Below are 16,236 nucleotides of genomic sequence, written 5' to 3'. Positions count from 1 at the left end.
GCTGTGCAAGTTGCCAAATCAAACTTTTTCTACACAGGATTATTTTACTACTGTAGAAAAACCCAGTGTGTACATTTAACAGTCACTTCTTGAAATAAGTAGTTTTATGCATTTCATGGAAAGCTGCTGTAGATTTCATTTATTAGCAGAATTAATTTTTGTTGTTGCATTGACCTTATATTCACAGTACTTCCCCTTCTCTTTGGAAATTTCTCTAGAAGTCCCTTACTTTTTTACCAACAGTTCTTTCAAGTGCATTTTTTTCCATGCGTTCTTCTGTTCCACACACGACATTTTTCGTATAATAGTCTTGTTGTCATAGAAAGCAACAAAATATATGTGCAAACTCATATGGTTTTCTTTTCCCATTAACTGCTAACTTAAATATATTCAGTAGTACACGGATTTAGATGCTGTAAGAGTTTCTCCTGTTCCAACAGTGACTAGCTATTCTTAGGGCATAACTAGTCCACATTTAAATTGTAACACATTCCAGTCTATTGTCATCCATTTTCAAACAATATTAACCCATAATTATACACATCACCTGTTTAATCCCCTCTGTCCTAAACAAAAGCTGAATATTATACTTCTTAATTAAATTTTTGTTTATGAACCCTGTAATCTTTATTTTAATGCTTTTTGTGTCTAGTCATCTTTTTAATATCTTATCCATGTCCTAGTTTTTCATGATGCTTCTTTCATACTTTCCTCAAATACACACAGCCAGCAAAACAGGCAGACTTTTTTGTTGTATTACCCTTAGGCAGTGTGTGCTGAGTATCCCATTCAAACTTGCCCAGTTTGTACTTCCAAATAGTAATTCATAGGTGTCCTTTAATTTCATCTCCTAATGTTCCTTCAGGTTTCTGTCCTTATCTGGAGTAATCATTATTGATTGGTTAATACTCATTTAATTACCCATAGCAGTTTAACCAATCAATCCTGTCACTATTCTTACAAGTATCCTTCCTCGTTGTCTTTTACATTTAATTTCACCTAGTTATATGCCCCTTCTCAACTGCTTTCTTTTCTCCAAAATGCTCAGCTTCCCAGTAGGAGATAGGAAGCCATAGGCACCTCATGTAACACTTTCTTTTGAATTAGTTAGTTATATGCCCCTTCTCAACTGCTTTCTTTTCTCCAAAATGCTCAGCTTCCCAGTAGAAGATAGGGAGCCATAGGCACCTCATGTAACACTTTCTTTTGAATTAGTTAGCACCATTTTCCAGTCTGTAGACATTCATCGTGTTGATCTCTGCTGCAGTATCCTTAGTTATATGGGTTACATCCTGCTAAGTGTATAACAGCTAGATGACTTCCATAGCTTTAGGTTACCTTCTGCATACCCAACCTGTCAGCCAGCTTGGGCTGAGCTGACTAAAAAACAACTTTGGGAGCCAGATCCTTTAGGCTTTCATGGCACTGAAGAGGGCACTCCTTTGCAGGCTTTTCATGATCAACCATCAGCTTGTACTCTTCCTTTTGGGAAAAGCCTTCCACATTTAAACATTTTGTTTTATTTTACTTTCCTGTTTAGAAAAGTTATTTTAAGTTAGGAGTTTGTGTTTTAACATAATGTCATGTCACAAGACTTAACTGTACTTTTAAACAGGATCACACTTTTTTTCATGTCAGTTTAAAAGTTGTTTGAATTAATTGAAAACTATTTTTACTGTGGAGAAGTTGTGTTTATTTTACTTTTGAGAATGTCAATATGTTTTAAATTTACTGTGTTTTTGTGTGAAAAAGGTGACTTTTAAAGACTTTAAATGTTTAACAGCTTTTGCTGCTTGTTTTGACCATGAAACAAGCTGCCAGTCCTACAGTCAGCCCTTCCTCCATCCATCCACAACCTTTTTTCCCCATTTTTACATGTGGGGTCAGGGTGTCACTTTAACAGTGACATTCATATAGAGCCAAGGTTATTTCTAGACAGAAAAAGAAAAAGTTAAACAAAGAGCCTTTGCCACCACCTCAGGCTAGCAATTTGCTTCAGCCACAGGTGGGTGACTCTGCTGTGGCCATTGCTTGTTCTTCAGACCACCTTTGGATCTCTCTGGTGTAACACCTACAGTCACTATGGACCTGGGGGTTAGCCACTTCCTGTGGTTTTTTTTGGGGTCCCCTCCATGGGCTTGGGAGAGCCACTCTTGTCTATTCCTTGTTTAGTCAGAATGTTGTGCCCATCCCAGGGGAAGCTGTTGCTGCCATTAACAACACTGATGGTCTTATTTTTCCTGTCACAAAGAAACAAAATGAAAACTCCAGCAAAGCTAGAACTTCCATTGAGTCACCTCCCAAACCTCTTGTATCAGAGGCACATGGGATGTATGCAAATGATCCTTATGAACATCAGGTGTTTCAGCTAATTGATGATTCTGAATGCCCATTACTTGTTTCGTCGTTTTAATGGACAATTTCAGGCCAATAAAGCCAAACCCAACTAGCTGTGGATATGCATATTTCCACCTTGTTATGACCTCATCAGCACAGCACAAGCAGCGTGTTTGACTAAGCATTAGAAACATAGGGCTGTTATACCCAGCTGATGTCCATTATCATTAGGATCACTGCAAAAATATCCCAAACAACAATTGTCACAAAGAAACAGAAAACAAAACATGTATCTACTCCTCAGATTTCCTTAGGAGTATACTGGATCTGGCTCAGGGTTTAATTCAGGCTGTTGATCCTTCTTATAAGATGTCTTCTGGTAAAAGAAAGAGGTATATCTCTTTTCTTGGAAGAGATTTAAGCTTCTAAATCCGGACAGGAAGATGAAGGGACAGATAAAAGGTGTTCCCCTCAGTTTTCTGATTTAGACTCAAAGAAGACCTCAGTTTCTGATTCTCCCCTGTGTGTGTGTGTGGGGGGGGTTGCATTCTCTGAGACTGTTTCCAGAATGTGCCAATGTTTTTAGTGGGAAAACACTGTCCCTCAGAAAATACTAAGAATGATGACAAAAGGCATTTCAGTGTGTGTCACTGCTGCGGTTTTCCTGATAGTTAAACCACTGCCCCTGAAAAGGTAGCTAGAAGCTATAAATTTACTCAATTTTTAAGTTGCATATACACTCCTCTGAAACATGACCTAGCAGTTATAGCTTTAGTTAATCCTACTGCTGCTAAACATTTAATTAATTCCAATCTTACCCTTTCTGACAGGGATGGAAAGGTCATTGATAAGTATGGGGAAAAGTGCATTCTTCTCGAGCTTTGATTTTCAGAATTTTGCATTGCCAGGCTCATATCTTAAAGTTTATTCTGACTAGTTGTGAAAGTATGAGGAATGTTTTGTTTGTAGTTTCTTCTTATGATGAAAGATCTGCTTTAAAGTATTTAGTTTCTTCCATTTTACAAGTCACAACGCATTAGTTAGAGTGTATATGTGTATGACTTAGTTGATATGGCCACTGGTACTGTTTTGAGAAAGTTTGCCTGGCTACATTCTCAAAAGTCCCAGATGATGTGAACAATGAGATTTTTAATTCTCCTTTAGATAGAGATTTTGTTTTTGGGTCCTTTGCTGGATAGGTTATCGAAAAGTGTGATAAAAGGGGTAAGTTGATACAGGGCATCTCCAAGATTTTTCAGGCCTCCTTTTCCAATTTTCTACGGGATTCTCTAACCCCTCATCCAATTTTGATAAAAAAAATAAACAGTCTTAGCAAATAGATGTCTAAGAAGAAGTGGCAGGGGGTTCCAAAAATAATTCAAGACCTCCCCCAAAACCAAGGACAGTCCAACAAGTCAGAATGGCTACCTCCCCCACCATACCCTGGCAGTCCCTTTTCCCTTCTAGAACATCTGAATCTCCTCTCTCTGGTAACTGATAGTCTGAAGATCATTAATCAAGATTACATATGACAGTGGGAGGAAATCCTTCCTTCCTTTCCAGGTGATAATTCCTTATCCACCAGACCAGACTATTTTGTTTCTCCCTGTCCTTCAATGTACTTCGGACAAGTAACAAGTGGAGTACCTCAGGGTTCAGTCCTGGGACCGCTCTTGTTTGGCATCTACTTCTCTGAAGTACAGGCCAACACTAAGGGACTCTGGATAACAAAGTTTGCAGATGACTGCAAACTGGGAGCCATTATTGAATCCCCAAATGATGTGGATACTCTACAAAAGGGCCTTACAGAAACAGATGCTTGGTGCCAGAGCCGTGGGCTCAAGCTCAATGCCAAGAAATATATAGTTATCCCCTTTGGGAAAAAACATGTATCCGTGAATTACCATATAGGTGGCAGTACACTAAACACCGAAAGTTTGATAAGAGACTTAGGGACACAGGTGGACAGTGGTCTCACCTTCGATAACCACATCGCCACAACAGTCAGGAAATCCTTCTATGTGGCACACCTCATCACTAAGGGCTTTTCATCCAGAAAAAAGGAGGTCATTGTCCCACTGTACTCATCCCTCATTAGACCCATTATAGAATACAATGCCCCAATTGGTATGTACCTCTCAAGACATCTGCAACAACTGGAAAGGCCACAGAAATGCCTCACTAAAAGAATCACAGGCCTAAAGCGGATGCCCTACGCTGACCGCCTTAAAAACTCCAGCTATACTCTGTCGCATATCGTCTACTCAGAGGCGATCTTTGCTTAACATACAAGGCCATGTCAAACCCAGAGCTGTTGGACATGCTACACTTAAAGAAATCCCAATCCCTCAGAGTCACACGCTCCAGGGATCTAAACCTTGTCATCACAATAAACAAAACATGCTGGAGGGATAGGTTCCTGACCCAGAGACTCCCCAGACTCTGGAATAGATTGGCCATACATGTCAAGCAGAGTGCCTCTTTGGTCCTCTTCAAAAGGAACCTTGACGATTGGATGGGAGAAAGGAAATGCACCCCGGGGATCATGTCAGTTGCCCTGCTAGACAGGGGTCCAGGGAAGTAAATAGTGTGGGAAGAAATAGCCAGGGAATTGTTATGGCTAGGCTTGTATAGGCCCTAGAACTGATAGCCTAGTACCAACCTATGAACCTATGCTGTCTTAGGGAGCGATAGGAAGAGTTCCTCCTTCCTAGGGTGGGAAGGGCTATTACTCAAGAATGTTTTTTGTACCAAAGAAAGAAAATGTTTGGAGACTAGTTCTGGATCTTTCTTTCCTAAATCTGTTTGATAGTTCCCATTTTCAAAATGCTGTCACTTCACAACCAGTTACCTTTTCTTCCTCATTTAAGTTTCCTGGTAACACTAGATTTAAAAGATGATTGTCATCCCATCCCTATTTATCCAGACATCGGCCATTTCTTAAGGCTTTTTTGTGTGTATATGTGTGTGTGTGGATCAAATTATCAGTTCTCTGCCTTACCCATTGGACTCTCCACTAGAGTGTAAACAAAATGTCTAGCTTCAGTTATAGCTCATTGCAGGATAAGGGTATCCACATATTTCGATATTTAGATGACTTGCTTAGCTTTGCAAAGTCTTTTTTAAAGTGTCTCTAATCTCTCACTTGGGTGAGAGATTTCTTACACAAGCTGAGATTTCAATAGAACATTCAAAAGTCTTTTTTGACTCCTTCACACAGGATTGTGCTTGTGGGGTATCAGTTAGCCATCGCAGTTCAAAGAGCTTTCCTTCTTCCTGAAAACATAGGTCCATATCTAGATCTGTTCCTAAAGTTTTCCACTCAGACTTCAGTCACTGTGAGGCAGTACCTCAGTATTTAGGGTCTCATAGCATCAATGAATCTTATAATCCCTCTCTCAAGACTCCCATTGGTTTGATTTCTCCAAGCATTTTGGGTTTGTAATACCATAACCGGAATTGATCCCTTTCCTAAGCTAGGGTATGATTATGGTTCATGAAATTAGTATTATTTGTCTTTGTTGTTGGCCAAGAACACTCTTCTTGGCACCCACAATGTACCAAGAATTGCCTCCTCTTGTAATTCATGCAGGGTTACATATATTAGTACCATATCTAGGTATGACTAAATTTTTTTTTATTAGACCCATTGCTCCTACTACTGTTGGAACTGGGTATCTTTTTTCCACATTGCTGTAGTTTCTGCCTGCAAATCCTGATATTTTAAGACTTTGTGTCTGTCTGTATGCAAGACACTAATCACCATGTGCCACAGTTTCAGTGATGAATGTTACTTTTATATATTTATTTTTCACGGGCTGCTATGTCTGTTTTTTCTTGCATCTGTTTATGAACTGTTGATAATGGAAAATCTCATGCGATATAAACTTAATAATTTTGTATATTGCTTTGTGGTTCGTGTTTCCAGTGCTTCTCAACTACTTCTGTATTGTAGGGTTTGCACAATCCCCAATGCAACAGTCTTGACACATTATTGTGCCTTTCAGTATATTGCCCTTGGCCATGAGTGTATCACACCCAGCAAAAAGATATGTGACTGTTTCCAGTTTTTTTTTTTTACAGAACCTACATTTGTCTGCATCTCCCAGATGTTCAATGGACTTTGAAAACCAACATGTATATAGTCCTGACATCTGGGCTGCCATTATTAATCTATCATTTTTGGCTTCAATTCACCTCTCCTTAACTATTGCTTCATCAAATCTTGTTTAACATGAGGTTGTTCCAGGAGATCTCTGTACTTGCCATGCCACCATTTTTATGAATTTTTCCACATTTCCTTTCTTCTCATCTGATCCTTTTCCTCATATTCTTTCTTTCTTTTTTAAGCACATTTAATCAATGCCTTAATTTTTTTCTACTTCTGGCTGGATTTCTATTTCTGCTTTACACTAGAATGGTTCTGCTAAACTAAGCAAAGATGGCATCTTGGATGACTTCTCCTCATGTTTTAAATCTTTATGTTTGGAATGAGGTCAGATGATATGCATGCAGTCCCATGACTGTAAATCAATAGGTGTAATCAATTTTGAGGAGGCACATATTTCCTTATAAAAATGAATATGCAGTCTTGGTATACATTGATTTTTATATTCCATTTGGTAAGCATGAAGCATTTTTCATATTTTCTTATCCAACTGCTCAAGTACTTTTTGGGGGTAGTCAGTCACCCCCCCCAAAAAAAAACCACAAATTAGAACTGGAAGAGCAAACTGTTTTACAGCTTTGATTTTATTCCTAGAGGGCAAGGCAGTTTTCAGTATTAGTTTTAGTCTTCTGAAGTGTTCTTCACTAAATTTTATTCTCACGTGTTCATGTTTTACTACCAGTCCTTCATTTATTCCCAACTATTTATACTCCCTCCTACCCAAGTTTTTTTATATCCCATTCCTGTCCCAGATTGATATTTTCTTGGAGCTGCAGCTTTCCTGTTTTAAATGTTGCTTATGCACATTTATCATGACCAAATGAATATCATCTGAGAAAATTATAACCATTTGCAGTTGTGCTTTCAACTGACTATCTGCTGAACTATACAGTTTTAAGTCATCCACAAAATGTAAAGAAAATGTCTTTAAACAAGATTGGTTGATGGGAACCAAACTGTGCACTCATGGCCTTTCTGTTGAGTAAACAGTTTAATGGGTTAAGGGGTAAGACAAAACAACAACAGAATGACCCTGGAATAATACCCCCTTAGAACTTTTATACCTGGGATAATAATTTGCCCTTTGTCTTGGTTCAGTTTCAAAGTGGTTTGCTATTGTTTTATGATCCACTGTAATATAATTGATCAGTGTGAGTGTAACTTGTACATCTGTAAACATTCCTTTATCCATGAATGTGGGATGCGGTTAAATGCTTTTTTGTAATCTATGCATGCCATACTTAGATTCTTTCTCTTTTTACAGTTCTCTGTTGTAGCCATATTTAGCAAAATGGCTCTTTATTCCATATGGCTTTCTTTTATTACCCTTGTGTTTATATTTCCATGATGGAGTTCTTAATGACTATGAACTCTGTCTGCATTAATTCCAGTATATAATTTGTATATTATTGGGAGGTAGGTTACTGGCATATAGTTGGCAAGTTTACTCAAGTATAAGAATCATTTTGCCTGTTGTTAACCAGGTTGGTGTCTGTTCAGAATATTCATATAAATAATTCTTATTTAGGGCTATATCTTTGTGTAAATGTATTAATACCTTTAGCCAGAAGTTAAGTACTGTCTCTGGGCTGGTGTTTTCTACTTAGGAGGTTTTCGTAATTTTGTTTCAATTTCTTTGGCTGTTACTTCATCCCATTTCATATCCACTACATTAGAACTCTGTTCTGCATCTTTTTTTATATTCAACAGGATCTTCGTAAATATTTCTCCACAATGTATCTATTTCTTCTTTTTTTTTTGGTGGTGTTTCTCTTCATTTTGTTTGTTTTCCAGTTCTGTATAAAACTTTTTGGGTCATCAAGTGAATTGCTTACTTTGCATTTTCCTTTATATTTCTAGGTTCATATATGTATACTAGATTAATGACCACTGCTTTATAAGCTTCGCAGTGTAACCCAAATTTCATCCACATATTGATTTATATAGGGGATGATTTACTGACTGCTTCTGTCCATCAGAAACATATATGCCATACCAGAGGTGTATTTCCGATTAGCCATCCATTGGTCCCAGTTGCACTTAAGTAGGGTTAAGCAGGAACTCCTGCTTCGTATGAACGAGAATGGGAATTCTCTGAGAAACATGTGTCTCTCCAAAATATCCTATTTGTGTCACAAGCAAAATTTAGGTGTTTTGGTCTAGTAACTGTGATGCTGTTTGTTTTGTGGATGTGCAAAACAGAGTCCAGGTATGTTTTGTCCGACAGGCAAAGATCACCTGTCTGTACTCTGTATGATACAGAGTAAAGAAACAGGACTTTGAGGCAGTCAGTCTCAATGAGACATTTTGTTTACTGCCTGTATTATTTTTGTAAGGAACCTTTGTAAACATTTCAGTTGCTGCAAGTGTCTGGTCAAGTACATACAAAAGAGGACATTATGCTCTGTGATGGGTCTGATGAAGGTTGAGTACAGTGGTGCAATGATCTCTCTGCACTTAGATGCCATGCCCTTACTTATAAATTGAGTAAGTTAGAAGAACTTTTTTTTTATTACTTTAGACACATGTTGCTTAAAGGCTAGATTACTATCTATATGACTTCCCAGATCTCTAATTACTGAATAAATTTTAAGAGGTATATTATAGATAACGTAGTCACTCTAATGGCTGACTTCCCAAAAGGTACTGTAATGCTTTAAGTCATGAACTTGGTACCAAGCATTTGTCTGTGTTCTGTGTTAGACTTTCATGAAGGGTGTTCTCATCTTGGGGATATTCAGTGACTGTTCTCAGTTTGCAATCATCAGTGAATTTGGTCACCCAGAGGCCTTTAACTTTGGCTTTGACCTCTGAGAAGTAGATGCTATAGAGGAGTGGTCTCAGCACAGAGCCATGAAGAGACTCCACTAATGACCGAGCTCTTTGTGGAGGTGGCCTCACCAGTCCTAACCTCTTGAGTCCTATTCATGAGCCAGTGCATTATAGAGGGGATTTCTGCCTCATTCCATACATTTGTTGACATTGCCCAAATTTGGTCTTATATCAAATGCTTTAGCTAGGTCTAGGTAGACAGTATGCACAGCTTTACCCTCATCCATTGCCTTAGTGAGCTTTCCAAAGAAGTCCACCAGGTTCGGTAAGCATGACCTTCCTTTGGCAAAGCCAAAACTGGGATGGATCCACTGTCTTGAGTCTTAAATGTCCTTGTTGATAATTTCCATGATAATTCTTTCCATGGCTTTGCAGATTAAATTAGACAGACTTCTGTAGATTCCAGGATCTGTTGAAGGTCCTGTCTTATGAAGGGGAATGACCATCACAGCCCTCTATTCTTGTGACTCAGTGCTTGTTTAGACTGTTCAGGGGGCATCCCGGGATGTTATTGGGGCCCATTGAGACTGTGTTCTTGACTTTACTGAGTACAGCCAGTACATGCTTACTAGTTATAGTTGCAGGGGGTTATGTTTTCTTGGGGAATGGTTGGGGAGATAGGGGGCAAAGCTGAAAAGGAGTTGTCTGCTAACAGGTTGTCTGTATTGGCAGGCTTTGTGAATGTGGCACCATTAACCAACCAGGTCAGCACAGGGCTCTGTGCTACCTTGAGGTTTCTAACATAGATGAAGAAGGCCTTATGGTTATCCTTTACCTGGGAGGCTATCTTAACCTCAATGTTGGCTTTGCCTGTCCTAATTAGCACTCTTAGTGGCCTATTCAGTTTGATGAAAGTTTTTATCTTTATGGAAATTACCCTTCCTGATTTTTGTCATAATTGTTTTCCTTTTGTTGTATATCAGGTTTAATTTAGGATGCTACAAGGGCAGTTTATTTCTGGAGATAGTTTGGGCTTACTTCTGGTAGATACAGCAGCCTCTATGCAGGCACTGACATGGTTGTACAGAGTTTCTGAGAACAGTTCAGCATAGGCTGTTGTATTCCCAGGGTTTGGAAGGGCATTGAGTTTTGACAAACACTCACTTAATGAAAGGTAGTTTGCCTTGGAAGAGCTCCTAACTGTTACTGGTTTTACTGGGGTTATGGAGTTCACCAGTAGATATATCGTCTATTTGTTTCTGCTTGTGGTAATATTTTTAGTTCACTATTGGTAATAGTGTATGATAGATTGTAGTCTGTTTTAATACTGTGCATTGCTTTTACCATATTTATCTTTCTAAGTAGTTTTGATGATCTGTATCCTTTTCTATATTTTTCTAACAGTTATACTTATTGTCCTAATAGCTATGTTTTTTTTCCTGTTCATTGCTTCCATGGTGGCCTTCTTGCTCCCTTCATTTCCTTTATTACTTTACAGTTTTGTGTTAGCACTTGGTTATTAATTAGCTGCACAGTAATATGTTCTATTTATTTCTGTTATACCAAATGCCTTTCTGTTAATAGTCACAATGGCTGTATTCATCTGTTTCACCAATCATTTAACATTTTGGGTCTTTCTTTAATCTGTTGCTTTCATCTGGCTTAATATGTTTATCCTTCCCTATTAGATCAAAATGGTCTTCCTTTAAATCATTTTCTTCTGGACTTAAAACATCTACTTTGCTCTCCATTCCCTGTGAGTATTTCACAGAAAGTTCTAGAACATGTTTGTATGACATATCCTGTTCAGACGCACCCTTCTTCTTATGATGCTCCTTCATATTGGAACCCTTTGGCCCGTCACTCCACAGCATTACCTGTATCAGATTTCACACAGTTTCCTGCTCTTTCCCTTGCTGTGCAACTTCAACTGGACTTTCTTACTGGTCTTCTAAAGAAGGCTGCAGAGCATCACCATGAGGCAAATCTTCACATGATTGCTGCTTCTTAATCTGGTGACCCTTTATTCCTTTAGATGTTACCCATGTTGGATTTTCCACACTAAATCCTTCGCTTTGCAGTTAATCCATAACTTCTTTTTGTTTTTTGTTTAACATCTGCTTTACTGATCCTTTTTTTGTACATTTCTCTTTTGTTTTCTTATTTTTAATTGTAATTTTTTCCATGTCTGTGGGCCTTTGCCTGTATTTCTCTTCAATATATATTTTGATCCATATTTTTTCTTTTTTATTGATTAATTTGGCTTTCTCCTTGGCATAAACATTGCACCATATCAGATCTCGTTTTCTTTCCATGTCTATGTTTCTTTTTTATACCTTTTGTATACCTTTCAAAATTCTCCACATGAGAAAGATACAATAGAATCTGAATTCTCTTTGATTCCAGTGCCAGCATCCTTTGTCTTTTTAAATCCTAGTGCTAGGGTTAGTCAGAAGAGAAATCACTCCGTGGAGACAGCAAATATTGCTAAATCAGGTCTCTCCTTCTCCCACCCTGCTCCAAAACAACCAGTCACCACAGATGCCTCTGACTTTGCTTGGGGAGCAGTTTCAGGAGGGATAAAAGTGCATGGTGAGTGGGACACCCACATAAATACAAGCACATAAATATAAACAGATGCTTGCCCTGATCAAGGCACTCATCTCTCTGAACCATCTTTTGTCCTCGGAACCTCCTGAAGTTGTTGCAGACAATATCACAGTCATGCGGTACATCAACAAGCAGGGGGAACTAGGTTGTACCCCCTTGGCAGAATAACCATGTTATCTTGGGATATATCTTCACAGCTCAGTCTTGCTGTACAGACTTCATACATTCCGTCAGAGCAAAATTGTGTGGCAGACAAGCTGAGCAGGACAAGGGCAGACCCTCATGAATGGAAACTAGATCAGGGAGTCTTCCAAGATTTGATCAATCTGTGGAAGTTCCTCAAGTAGCTGTATCTGCCTCCTCTTTGAACAATCAGCTGGCAAGATGCTGCTCCAGGGCCCCATGCAAGAAGGCCTGGAAAACAGATGCCTTTTCCTTTCATTGGACAGGAATTTCCCCTTATGCTTTTCCATACTTTCCTTTGATATCCAGGGTGGTACTTAAAATTCAGAAGGAATCACCAAAGATCATTGTGGTGACTCCCTTCTGGCCCAGGCACAGTGATCCTCCCTACCTTTGGAAACAGACAGGGGCAAGTACTAAAAGCTTCCTTACAGTATAGATCTACCCACACAAGATCAGGAGTGTTTGATACACTGTGACCCCAATTAACTTCAACTGACTGCCTGGATGATAGGGTCTTAATTCCCTTTAGACATCTGTTTGTTGAAGATGTCTAGCAGATACTACTAGAAAATCATATATTAGTAAATGGAAAAGGGTGTCTAGTTCATGCCAACAACATAACCAGTAACCATTCAGGATTGGTGTTTCTGTCCTATGGTCTTTCTTAGTCCTCTGTTAAAGTTTATTTATTGGTCATTTCTGCATGTCTGCCCAATGGATCCTCCTCTTTCAATGAATAGTCATATCAAAATGTTTTTGAAAGAATTTTGCATAAGAGGTCTCCAAGACAACAGATGGCCCCTCCTTAGGATCTTAATTTTCTGTTGGAGAATCTACTATAACTTGCTGCATTTGAACAAGCTAATCTATTTGACTTGAGGTTGTTAAATTGAAAAAAATGTTTTACTGATTGCTCTGACTTCTACAAGAAGAGTATTTCAGTTGAAAGTTCTTATGGTGAGTCAGCCTTATCTCATTTTCCACAGAGACAGGGTTTCTTTAAGAACTAATCCTTTTATGCCTAAAGTGCTCTCCAAGTTTGTTAAGCCAAACTATCCATCTCTCCATTTTCTTTCCTGAACCTAAAACTGAGGGAGAAAGGACACTCCATACCTTGGATATTCATAAACAATTCAAAGCACTATATCAATAGAAGTAAATCTTTCAGATCTTCAGATAATTTTTTTTTCATTTCTTGTGAAGTTAAGAAGAAGGGACAACCTAGTTCAAAAAAGGCTATTTCCATATGATTGTCTAAGGATATTCCCTTTTGCTATAATCACCATAACAAAACTATTCCAGGTAGGGTTAAGGCTCAATCTGCCAGGGTCTTGGCTTCGTCTGTGCATTTTTGGAAAGGGTTGAATTCTAGAGGTATTCTGGTAGCAGCATCTTGGTCCTCTATACATGCATAAGGCATTAGAAGCTTCATTCCTTCTCTAGGTCCAGATCAGGCTTTGCTAGGATGACTCTCCAGGAGATCCTGAACCCTTCCATCTCCCACCTCCCAAGAATAGTAAGCTAGGGTGGTCTACCCGTATAGCTAAGGCTACTGCAGCAGGGATCAATATGATGAACATAGTAGAGTTGTGTAGGTAAATTTACCTTAACAGTAGATATGCAGTAGCCGCTCTCTTCCTCCATCCTCCTTTTTTTTAGTGTGTCGTTTATGCCAGGATGTAGACACTAACTTTTTGTTATTCCTAGCATTGCCCTTTCAGGGCTCAGTCTCCCTCTGTCTGTTGCCATGAATGCTTTGAAGGGCTTGGCTCCCAAACCTGTCTTTTTAATCAGCTCATTTTGTGTTGACCAACTGTTTATATATATGGAAGATGCCCTGAAGTTTTGGAAGCTGGCTGGCTGTTATATCATTGGCACGATGTAATTTGCATATTTAAGGCTACTACAACAGTGTTCATTTGAGCATCTACTGTTACAGTAAATTTACTTACCCAGCTGTGCTTTATTCGTCACAATAGACTATTATTTTAACATATTACTCTGTCTACACTACCATTTAGTACACAAAGAGCAATATCACAGCAGCATATATACATTCTCTACATTCACAGTTTATTGATCTGAATCACTGGTTTACTTTTTTCCATTTGCTCTTTAACCATGCATTTTCAATCTGTAAGTTGGGAGGTGTATGTTTAACTATTTTACATTCTCGGTTTTGTTCCATGATACTTGCCGATTTGCATTATTATATCCAAATTCTGTTTTTGTCCTAATAGTCTACCCTTGCAGGCAGCCACTCATTCCTGTGTTATTTAAGAATGTGTATGGTTAATCTATAATAGCGCACTGGATTTAAGAACCTACACAATGTTGCATACTTTGCAATCAGCATAATATATTAGACTTTTCACAACAATTCTTGTTGGCTTGAAATAATCTTTTACCAGTTAAAGTAAGACCATTTCTTATTTCAGTAATCCCTTATTTTTATAGTAATAATTCTTTCAAATACTTTATTTCCTTTTGTTTGTCATGTATGTAACTGTAGAACTTAAATAATTAATATCCGGGTGTCATGCCTGGGATCCCAGCTACTCAGTGTTTATGCTCCCAGATTAGAGTGTTATCCTGCATACATATGTTTTAACTTCCCTAAAAATAGTAGTATATATTTTTTTCAATTGGGAGAAAATGCTACACTATTTTTTTTCTTTAAAGTAAAGCAACTCTAGCAGCGTGCTTTCATTTGAGAACTGAGCGCAATATTAGGTTGTGTTCTGTCAGTCTTTTACCCTGAAGACCATTAGGAAGGGAGTTTAGTCTACTTCTGTCTTTCTTAAGAACATTTATTGAAATTAGTGAAAGCAGCCATATCACTGTCTTCCACTGCAGTGTACCTTCACCCTCATGTAAGAAAAAAGAAAAAGCTGATGAGGAAGAGGACTGACAATAATCATACATCCACCACTCTCATACGATCTCTGGCCGATGACTCCACTGAGGCACATTTTTAGCCCTTGAGCCATCAGTCTGCTTCTTTGGAACCTTGTTGTGCATACCCTTTGGTGGCTACTGTGACCATGGACCTTGATAGGTATTCTAAAAAAAGTATATACTACTTCCACCTTAGCTTTCAAGGCCATCAGTTGTTAAAGTCATGTGCCTAAAGATTTTTTGTCTGTATTGTTTGTTTTTTTTTTTTTTATTTTTATTATTTATTTAACATTTGTTAACTGGGAAAGTCCAACTTGGAACAAAGCCAATTTTCAGTGGGCCTCCGGGGAGAAATGCTCCAGATTCTTGCCTTTCTAATGTGGGAGGAAACCCATACGAACACAAGGAGGACATGCAGACTCCCGACAGAAGGCACCTCAGCCGAGAATCGAACCAGAGAACCTGTTGCTGTGAGACGACGCTACCGCTGCACCACTGCGCTGTCCAATTAATGAGTTAATATAAGACAGTCACTACAAACTTAGAAAATATACTGAATTCTGAAACAAAAAATCTCATGTGATGGAAATGCTTAATTATGCATTTCTAGTGACTAAACATTCTACTAATCTGCCTACCTAATGTTATGGAAATGATTATTTCTGCATCTTAGGTGACTAAGCATACTACTAATGTACCTGTGATGCAATTTCCAAATCTGCTGCTACAGTAACTGTGATGAGAAGACATTTCCAGAGGGTGTCAAAGTCCATCTGTTAAATACTCCTCTGGATAAGGACTTCTTATTTGGTAATTCCTCTGATGAAGTTCTCAAAAACCTGAATAGAGGTAAACATGGGGGGGGGGGGGGGGGGGTTAAGCAGTTATTCTTATATCTGATTCTCAAATTTCGGAGAAACTGTCTTTCCATCCCAGGACCATTTTGTTTGCAAATGTTTCAGATCAGGTCAGCAAAAACACTGCTAAGCAACAGTTCAGAAAGAAATGACAAGGTAATATCAAAAAGAAAGCTGAGGGATCCAAGAGTTTCTCCTCCCAAAAGAAAAACATCTGATTATCCTTGCCTCAGATTTTAGCTTTGTATACCCTTTGATAAAAGTCTACCTCTCACCATTTCAGTATGTCTGTCACTGCTCCCCTTTCATCTTTGTGTCCAGTCAAACAACTTTTAAAGGGGGTTTTGCATATCAGACCATGAAAGAAAAAGGTGGCTCCTTCTTGGGATCTGAATTGTGTTTTACAAA

The 16,236-nt window shown here is 38.5% G+C and overlaps 1 protein-coding gene across 1 annotated transcript in view; it reads left to right on the top strand.

The window, feature by feature from the left end:
* TTC21B (tetratricopeptide repeat domain 21B) overlaps window positions 1–16,236 on the top strand; it is a 3,240,027-nt gene that overhangs the window by 2,609,832 nt on the left and 613,959 nt on the right. The gene's annotated exons all lie outside the window — the stretch shown is intronic.

The sequence above is a fragment of the Protopterus annectens genome, chromosome 6.part1, assembly GCF_019279795.1.
Source record: "Protopterus annectens isolate FY-2018-M chromosome 6.part1, PAN1.0, whole genome shotgun sequence".
Lineage (NCBI taxonomy): Eukaryota > Metazoa > Chordata > Ceratodontiformes > Protopteridae > Protopterus > Protopterus annectens.
This window is presented reverse-complemented; position numbering and strand designations above follow the sequence as displayed.